The sequence below is a fragment of the Bos indicus genome, chromosome 3, assembly GCF_029378745.1.
Source record: "Bos indicus isolate NIAB-ARS_2022 breed Sahiwal x Tharparkar chromosome 3, NIAB-ARS_B.indTharparkar_mat_pri_1.0, whole genome shotgun sequence".
NCBI lineage: Eukaryota > Metazoa > Chordata > Mammalia > Artiodactyla > Bovidae > Bos > Bos indicus.
The window spans coordinates 96,262,414-96,272,563 of record NC_091762.1 but is presented as its reverse complement, the minus strand read 5'-3'; the positions used below and the strand labels follow the sequence as shown (position 1 = coordinate 96,272,563).

At 42.9% G+C, this 10,150-nt stretch overlaps 1 non-coding gene across 1 annotated transcript; it reads right to left on the bottom strand.

Moving 5' to 3' along the window:
- Nucleotides 1–1,894: 1,894 nt before the first annotated feature.
- On the bottom strand, nt 1,895–1,966 carry TRNAG-GCC (transfer RNA glycine (anticodon GCC)). Its single transcript has one exon. It is a non-coding gene; the product is annotated as a tRNA-Gly (tRNA).
- Nucleotides 1,967–10,150: the final 8,184 nt, after the last annotated feature.

The following is a 10,150-nucleotide window of genomic DNA, read 5'->3' as shown; positions in this document are numbered from 1 at the left end:
CCAGTTGCAATGCTCCAGCTCAGTCGTTGTGACATGCAGGCTTAGTTGCCCCATGGCATGTGGGATCCTAGCTCCCTGACCAGGGATCAGATCTACATCCTCTACATTGAAAGGCGGGTTCTTAACCACTGGGGAAGAAGAACCACCAAGGCAGTTTCCAGGCCCTCAACTTTATACGAGCAAGATGGTCTGAAACTAAGGAACCAGGTGCCTTCTAGACTCGGCTGTGGATCAGTCCATGGGGAGACCCAAAGGGTCATCTGGGGCTTCCTTCACAGAGGGCTGGCGTGAAGGGACAAGCATTGCTCACCTTAGGTCTTCACCGACAGATCACACTGACACTTTATTGGAGGTTCAGCCCCATCACCTTTTCCAAATGCATGACAAAGATAAAACTACTGCAGCAATGAAAAAAAAAAAAAAAAAACTTGGAAATAATTAAACAGCAAGGCAGCCACCCATAATGATATTCTGCAGCACACTTTGGGGACAGTTTGCTGCAAAAGCGCCCGAGCACTCTGGTTGTTTAATTAACATTGAAACGGCAGTTCCACAAGAACTAAAAACCCTGCTAATTTATGTGTCTTTTAATGATGCTCATTTAAATACTGTCAACTTTCCATTAGTTTAATATTCATGATTTTGAATCATTAAAACACCCTGATATGGGGGCAGTGGAGGGGTGGGTGCAACTTACTTATATACCCAAAAACACAAACTGAAGACAATAATTTCCAAATTCCTATCTTCCCATCCATCCCACCAAAATCCTAGCCCCTTAGAGAAACTGTAAACCAGCTGGGGTGCTTTGGGGGCTGCAGATAATGCAGTGGATTGAGTGTAGTTTTATCATTTACTGCCCACTCCCCTTTAGAACTGGGGCTTCCCTGGTGACTCAGTGGTAAAGGCTCCGCCTGCCAATACAGGAGATGCAGGTTCAATCCCTGGGTTAGGAAGATGCCCTGGAGGAGGGAATGGCAACCCACTCCAGTATTCTTGCCTGGAAAATTCCATAGACAAAGGAACCTGGTAGGCTACAGTCCACGGGGTCACAAAAGAGTTGGACACAACTGAGTGTGTGCACAGACACACCCCTTCATAACCAAGCTGGCCCACTCTCACTGTGGGTAGTCACAGAACTGGGAGTTCAGCAGGCAAATGCAGGCTCTTGATAAAGCACCAAGAGGCCAGGTTTCAAACCCCATGGTGTTCAGAAATATTTCAATCATGCCTGAGAGACAAAAGTTACCCTGAAATGTGTTTCTGGAAAAGAGGGACATTTAGGATGGCTCAGAATAAGATGCCAATGAAGTGAAGAGGCATAGGTTCAGAAGGGGCTGTGGATGCCTTTGCATGTACAGCTGCAGGACCTCAGACATGAGCATCACACATGCAATTGCAAATGAGTCAGCCCACACAGAAAGCAAAGACTCAACACACACAGATGCTCACAGAAACACGTGCTCAGTAAGAGCACGTGTGAAACTCAGTAAGAGTGTGTGAAAACCACTAAGGGGAATTCAAATCAATCCAGTTCAAGAGGACCAAATTCTCACAGTAGCCCACATAGTATGCTGGCCTCTGAAGATTCCGAACTAATTAAGTAGGGAAGATGGACAAATGAATGGGCAAGAGTCATTCACCATGAGATAAGAACCAGGGGACACGAGCGTGGGACTGTGCTGGGAGCACGGAAGAAGGGGCACGCAAGGGGGAAGTGGGACTGGCATCAGAACCCAGGTTGTCAGTGAAGTGAAGTGAAGTGAAGTGAACTCTCTCAGTCATGTCCGACTCTTTGCGACCCCATGGACTGTAGCCAGCAAGGCTCCTCTGTCCATGGGATTCTCCAGGCAAGAATACTGGAGTGGGTTGCCATTTCCTTCTCCAGGGGCTCTTCCCAAGCCAGGAATCGAACCCTGGTCTCCTGCATGGCAGGCAGATGCTTTATCCTCTGAGCCACCAGGGAATTCCCAGGTTGTCAGTGGGCACTTCCTAAATGCTAGTTCCCATCTCCTCCTCAAGATCTCTCTTTGCAGGAGTATGCTGCAACACTGGATCCTGCTTCCCCTGAGCTAAAAACCAAATGTGGGGGTAAGTCACATCTATCTGTATCTCTATTTATATATCCTTTCCTCAAGGCAGACAGATTATGATTAAGCATCTTGAGAGCAGGGAACAGAGCGCTGACTTCAACACCACCCAGAGCTGGGTTCCACTTCCTATCCTTATGACCCTGGGCAAAGCCAGTTAATAAATAAATATGAATCTGAGTTCCTCATCTGTGAAACTGAGATAATAGCATTAATATTATTTTTTTATTACTGAGGTACAGTGGATGTACAATATCATATAAGTTTCAGGTGCACAACATAATGACTCAGTTTTTAAAGGTTACATTTCATTTATAGTTATAAAATATTGCCTACACTCCCTTTGTGGTACAACATATCCCTGTAGCTTATCTATTTTATACATGGTAGTTTGTACCTCTTAATTCCCTCTCCACTTCTTTCTCCCCACTAGTTTGTTCTCTAAGTCTGTGAGTTCTGTTTCTTTTTTGTTGTATTCACCAGTTGGTTTTATTTTTTACAGTCCACATGTAAGTGACTTTATACAAAATTTGTTCTTCTCTATCTAACTTATTGCACTAAACATGATACCCTCCAAGTCCATCCACATTCTTGAAAATGGCAAAGTCTCATTCTTTTTTAAGGCTGAGGAGTATTCCACTGTGTGTGCATATCACATCTTCTTTATTCATTCGTCTGCTGATGCACACTTTGTTTGCTTCCACACTTTGACAATTGTAAATAATGCTATGAACAATGATCACCAATATCACTTTTATTGAAAATAATCTGTTAATGGGTGTGTCTTTTCACTAGAATGTGATCTACCTTGGGGAATGAACAGTTTGACTTATCTCTGCATATTCAGGGCACGGCACATGGCAGGAACTAGATAGATGCTGAACTGAACCGCACTGTTCACCCCAGAGAAAAGTTGTAATATAAATGAAGTGAAATATATAAAGAGCACTTAGTAGGTGCTCAAAATAAATTAACTGTGACCAGGGAAGGGATCAAGGAGGATCCAAGAGAGAGTCTGAATCTAAAGTAAACCTTGAAGGGTGGTATCAGGTAGACCAAAAAGTAAAGCATCTTACATTGAAAGAACAGAGAGCACAAAGAACCAGGCCAGGAAAGCCCAGCCCCACCTGTCCCTTCTTCAGGCCTCATTCCACCTTGATAGACCCCTCTAAACACCATGCTGTCTCGCAATCCCCTTCCTGTCTTCAATTCCACCTGTTCTTCCTTAATCACCAGTTAACTCCTACCTGGACTTCAAGAACTGGTTCTGGAGTCACCTCTTCTAGGAAGCTTCCCTTGATTCCCAACCTCCCACTGGGGCCCTCTCTGGTTTTTTACAAGTCCTCTGTCCCTGCCTCATCACACCATGTGGTCATCACTGTTTATATGCCTATCTTCTCACTTGGAGATCAAGGCTCACTTCTGAATCACCATTGCACAGCCCAGTGCCCAGCACAGAGCCTGGCACAGAAAAGTTTTTGCCTAACAGATGGAAGGCAGTCTGAGTAAGAATGGTGATTGGAGAATGCAGCCCTCAAATCCACTGGACACAGACACGTGTCAGAAGTGGACATCTGGTATAAACCACCAAGGCCTGGGCCAAACCAGCTTCTTCCTCTCCCTCCCCCAACCACTATCCAGTCATGCTCTTTGCTGGGCACTGGGCATGCAGTGATGATTGATAAGGAGGCCTGACCTCCAAGTGAGAGGAGAGGCATGTAAACAGTGATGACCACATGGTGTGATGAGGCTGGGATAGAGGGCTTGTAAGAGCCCAGAGAGGGCACTAGAGGGAGGTTAGGAGTCAGAGGTCCTGTTGTCTAACAGGATCCTGCTTCCACCCTCCATCCTCTGTGCCTCTTCTACCCCCATTCCCACTGCCCCAGCTCAGGGCTTGCCAGCTCTCCCTGCCTCGGGCTACCACTCCCAGCCCCCCTGTAATCCATTCTCTGTGCAGGGCCAAAGAGACCGAGCTAAAAGCGAAACTCTTCCTCAGAGGGAAATCTAACTTCTCAAACTGACCTGGAAGGCCCTCAGGGATGTGAGTGCCGCCAACCCCTCTCCTTCTCCAGCCTCATTTCTCAAGCCTGCCGGCTTTTGCCATCACCTCTTTCTCCTTCAGGCCTTCCACCTGCTGTTTCCTCTGTCCGGAAAATGCTTTCTCCTCTTCACCTCCTCTTCTCCCAAATAATGTCTCTTCACCCTTCAATCTCAGCTTCGATGTCACCCACTCCAAGAAGCCTTTCCTGGTACCTCCCAGGCTGAGCCAGGCCCCCTCCTATCTTCCCTGGGTCCCCCTTCTCTGATTCTGGGCATTTGTCAGATGAGAGAGAAGATGCTTAGTTAGTCAGAGGTAACCTTATGGAACAGGAGGGAGTCCTCCATGGGGCTGTTCTTTCCTGGCTTATTTCACCCTAAGGAGCAGCTGTACATAGACCCCCAAGCATGTCTGTGTGGTCTTTGCCAGGGGAGGGGGGCTGCCAGAGCAAGAGCACCTTCCTCCTGACCTTCTGCCTCTCTACGTTCTTGTGACTCACTGATGGAAAACATCCACCCCTTCTGGGCCTCTTCCTTATTTCATCACTTTAATAAATTAAGAACAGATTGAAAGGCAGGAAACATTGTCTCCTGGGCCCCAGCACCCACATTCCAACTCAATTACAGGATTTGTTTTTCGGGTCTGGCCAGAGGCAGCTGGGATGTGGCAAAAAGAGTGAGAGAAAGAGTTTAAACGAAGAGGCCAGAGAGAAGGCAATTCAAATTCCAGCTCAGCTGCTCACCAGGGGCCTCAGGCAAATTCTTTCACCTGAGTCTCCTAATCCACACCTGAAAAATGGGTGATAACAATGATGCACCCTTCACAGGGTAGCGGGAGCAAGTCGAATGAGTTAGAGAGTGTAAAAAGGCTTTGTAAGAGAAAGAGATCATTGCTGATTCTCTTGGTTAAAGTTAGCATGGTATCAGGCCTGCTTTCCCTTCTAATAACAGCTCTGGGATTTTGAACCAAGACTCCCAAATTCCTTGAGGTAAAGTCTTCTCTCGTGCTTCGCTGCAGCTAATACCAAGAAGAGGGACTCCCTGAATCTTTAGTCATACATTCAACTGCTGTTCCTTTTGTTTTCATTTGATAGCCAGCATGCTGTATTGGAAAAAAAGCTGAGGTTTGGGTAGGACTTGGGAGATAAAGCCTTGTTCCCAACTGTACTACCTGATTTCTTGCCAACTGCATCACTTTTGCGGCTCACAGTTTAAGTTTCTCTATGTTTAAAGTGAGGGCAGAGGGGGGATAAGTTAATAATCCATTATAATTTCACAGGGTGGAGAATAAGATCAAATTAGACTTTTTACAAGCTGTACACAAACGTAAATTGCTGTTAAAAGGATATTACTAATTCAATTATTATAATAACAACTAAGTAATGATTAAGAAGAATATTCCAGCTAGATGACAATGTCTCCTCTTCTTCAGGGAAGAGAACTGCATAGCTTTCTTTAATCACCCCTTCTGAGTTCTCTGCAATCTATGATACTGGAAGTTCTCCCTTCTCTAACCCAATTATTCCATGCTTCAAGTTAAGCCGTTCTCATTTTATGCTCTCCCTTGGAAAGGAGAATAAGGTCACCATATCCCCTATGAAAACTTTCACCCAGTTTAAGACCATTCATAAGACACACTTCTTCCTTCCAACCTGCCTGAGGAGAGCACACTGAAGGAAAGTGATAAATTCTGTTTTGGAAAGGTAGGTCAGAAGTGCACATAGATCTTTCAACTGAGATGCACAATAGGCTAGCTGGAAATAAAATCTGGAGGTTCAACAGAATGCTCTGTGCTGAAAATAGTGGTTCAGGAGGCCTCAGAATAAAAGTTGCAGCTGAATAGCTTCAATCTCATTAAATGATTCTCCATTTCCTGGCCAAGTAATCCACTGTCATGCCTCCCTGCTTTTGTTCCTTCTGTTTTCTCTGCCTAGAATGTCTTCTCCATCTTATCCACCCATGTGAGTCTATGCATCACCTCCAGAGAGGCCCTAAAATTGCCAGAGACCTCATTCACCTTTCAACAAAATGCTGTAAACTAGTTGTACATTCCAAGCACTGCACAAGGTATTTTGTTAGACCTAACCTACTCAGTCCTCACAACACCACTGTTAAGTATTATAATCCTCAATTTACAGATGAAAAACTAACTAACGTGTCCAAAGCCATGCAGTTTGTGGTTGATCTAGGGTTCAAACCAGGGTCTTCGGGTGATAATCCCAGAGATTTTATTACTACAAGATTCTGTCAACTATTCCAACAGCAAGAGATGTAAGGCGGGAGTGGACTAGCTTCCAGTTCTCAGACTCAGATTCAGATAAAAGCCTGACCTCAATTTAGGACAGTTACTCAAGCTTAGGGCTGAGTTGGCCAAGCAAATCAGCTGGTCAGCAAATAGAGCACTCCTTTGCTTCATGTTATCTCTTCAGAGGTTGCCCTCCTTTGGAGCTCTCCATGGTACTGATATGACTTCCATCTGCGAGTCCTGAACGCCTCACATATTCTCCCCTTAGGGATTATGTAGGTTTGTAAGGGGTCCACCTCAGCCATTTCCCAAGTATGTTCCTCAACTTGAACCTCCAACTTTGCTCTTCCCTATACCAGATACTCCTCTCTCACATACCTTGTCTTGGCTCTCATCAGTTTCTTGATGTAAAGAAGTCACAGTAGCTTTCTCAGAGAGGGTTCTTAGGTACCTAATATGTATCAAGCACTATGGTGATGACTTTTACAGGCAATACCACTTATAACCTACTAACATACTACATGGCTTACTTATTTATTGTATGTATTATTTATGGTTTCTTCTCCACCACTAGAATAGAAAGCCCAGAAAGGCAAGGCAAGGTTTATTGTCAATCCACTACTTTATCTCCAGAAACTAGAAAGAGATGCCTAGCACACAGTTGTTCATCAGCAAATAAATGTTGAATGGTTAAGTGAATTATTATAGAAAAAAATTATAGAAAAACAATACTATAACATAAAGAGAGAATTATGACTGCATTTAACATCTCAGAGCTTGGGCAAAATGACTTCTCATGGATGTTTCTTGTCCTTTCCAGATCCAAATTCACAGTGGGCTCTGAGGGAACTGAAATATCAGAGGCAGCCCAAAGAAAACAAGCAAGGCATACCCTACAATTGCTCCAATTTAGTGCCTTGAGAGAGTTTTTAGACCTTAGAACAAAGAGGGAGGACCCAAGAAGAACCTGGTAGACTCTCTGATTTGAGGAGTCAGAGCTGAAGTCAGGGAGAGCAAGGCAATGAGAGTTCATGAGACAGAATACTGGGGAGGAAAAACACCACACAGAAATCCAGAGATTTACAGAGATTTCTCCTTGAGTATTGAGCGCATACATGGAAAATTACATAAGGCCTAGGAAAAACCCGTCAGTGCCCAGCACTCACATAGGTCAGAAACAGTGCCTGGTGGTGCAGTGGTTAAGACTTCATCTTCCAGTGCACGGGGTGTGGGTTCGATCCCTGGTCAGGGAACTAAGATTCCACATGCCTCAAAGTCAAAAACCCAAAACATAAAACAGAAACAATATTGTAACAAATTCAATAAAAAACTTTTTTAAAAAGAAAGAAATAGTGCCTGTTTCCACTAGTCAGTTTGAAAAACAGCTCATAATTCATAGGGCATTGAGTAAAGCATTCAAAAGGGTCTTACCTTAATAATGGTAAGTAGTTAGCTCTAGACTAGAAGCTGCTCTGGTCCTTTAAAAAAAATCTTACCATCCAGAACCAAATGGATCAAACCACTCCCAAGTAACTTAACTAAATTCCAGAACAAATCTCAAGAATATTTAAAAAAAGGCAAAACATATTCAAGTAAAAATTATCAGAGATGCAAAGAGGCAGGAAAATATGAGCCATACTGTGGAGAAACATAAATAAATAAGAAATGACACAGATATTAGAATTAGGAAATAAGGACATTAAATAGGTAATAAGATTAAATTTCCTTTGTTCAAAAAGGTAACTAGAGTCATAGAAGATATGAAAAAGAGACCCAAGTTAAACTGGTAGAGTTTAAAACTACAGTGCCTGGAATGAAAAATCCACTGGATTGGATTTAAAGCAGACTAGATCTTGTCACGGAGAAGGCAATGGCACCCCACTCCAGTACTTTTGCCTGGAAAATCCCAGCCTGGTGGGCAGCCGTCCATGGGGTCGCACAGAGTCGGACACGACTGAGGCGACTTAGCAGCAGCAGCAGCAGATCTTGTCAAGGAAAAAAAAAACCAGTGAACTTGAAGAAATATAACAAAAACTATTTAAAATGAAACACAGAAAAAGACAGAATTTTAAAATCAGAAGATCATCAGTGACCTGGGGGACAACTTCGAGCAACCTCATATACATATGATTAGAGTCTATGAAGGGAGTGCAGAAAATTATCTGAAGAAATAATGGCTGAAACATTTTCCAAATCTGATAAAAACTATAAACTCATAGATCTAAGAAACTCACCTTACCCCAAACACACCAAAAAAGATGACAAAAACTACATGAAGACACTTCATAATCATATTTCTCAAAACTAGTAATTAAAAAGTCTTAAAAACTATCACAGAAAAAAGAAATATTTTATTTCTTTTTTTATTTCATTTTTTTCAGAGGAACAAAAATAAATTGGAAATAGATTTTTTCTTAGAAATAATGTAAGTCAAAAGACAGTGAAGCAGCATCTTTAAAATACAGAAAGAAAGCTGTCAACTTAGACTTCTATACCTAGTAAAAATACCTTGCAAAGGGGAAAGCAATATAAATCTTTTACAGACCTACAAAAGCTGAAATAATCCATCACTAACAGAACAGTGATGAGTTATAAGAAACGTCAGCTGCTGCTGCTAAGTCGCTTCAGTTGTGTCCAACTCTGTGCAACCCCATAGACGGTAGCCCACCAGGCTCCCCCGTCCCTGGGATTCTCCAGGCAACAATCCTGGAGTGGGTTGCCATTTCCTTCTCCAATGCATGAAAGTGAAGTCGCTCAGTCGTGTCCACCTCCTAGCGACCCCATGGACTGCAGCCTACCAGGCTCCTCTATCCATGGGATTCGCCAGGCAAGAATACTGGAGTGGGTTGCCATTGCCTCCTCCAAGAAATGTTAGAGGAAGTCCTTTAGTCAGAAGGAGAATGAAACCAGATGGAAAAATGGAATGAAAAATATCAGAAATGGCAACTACTTAAATGTATAGGACTTTTAAAATATTATTTAAATCTCTTTAAAAGATAATTGACTTTTTAAGTATAGAATTTCAGTTTGGCAAAATGAAAAGAGCTGTGGAGATGGATAGTACTGATGGTTGTGCAACATTATGAATGCATTTAATAACACTGAACTGTACATTTAAAATGGTTAGACGGTTAACTTTATGTTGTATGTATCTTATCACAATAGAAAATTTTTAAGATAAGTGACTGTTTAAAGGAAAATAATAGCAATATATTGTAGAATTTACACGTGCAATGTTTGACCAAGTTCACATAAATATCAGATGGGGAGAAACAGAAGGGCAGTATTGAAAGGGCCCTATATCGAGTCGTTCAATGTCACTGAAGGTACACTCTGATGGTAATGTTTACTATAAACCCTAAAAAACCACTAAAATAGCACCACAGAGAGTCCATACACCAATAAAAGAGATAAAATGGAGTCATTAAAAAATACTGTCCATCCCAAAGATGACAGATGTAAATCTACCCCACTTTACATCAATAATGGCATGAAATGTAGATGGCTCCCTGCCGCCCTGGGCCTGTTGAAATGACCATGTGATGAGCATGCCTCTCTCACATCTGGATTCAATCCTCAAAGACATTTCTGAGGTAGACAGAGCATGGTTATTGTTTCCTAACACAGATTAGGAAAGCAAGACCTCCTGTGGGAAGATAACTTGTTCAGATCAATGGCAAGTTAGCAAATGAATCCTGATCTCCCTCCTCCCAAGTTGAAGCTGCTTCGACCAAGCCCTGAGACAGACTCCTCCCTTTGAAAACTCATTTATTCCCAC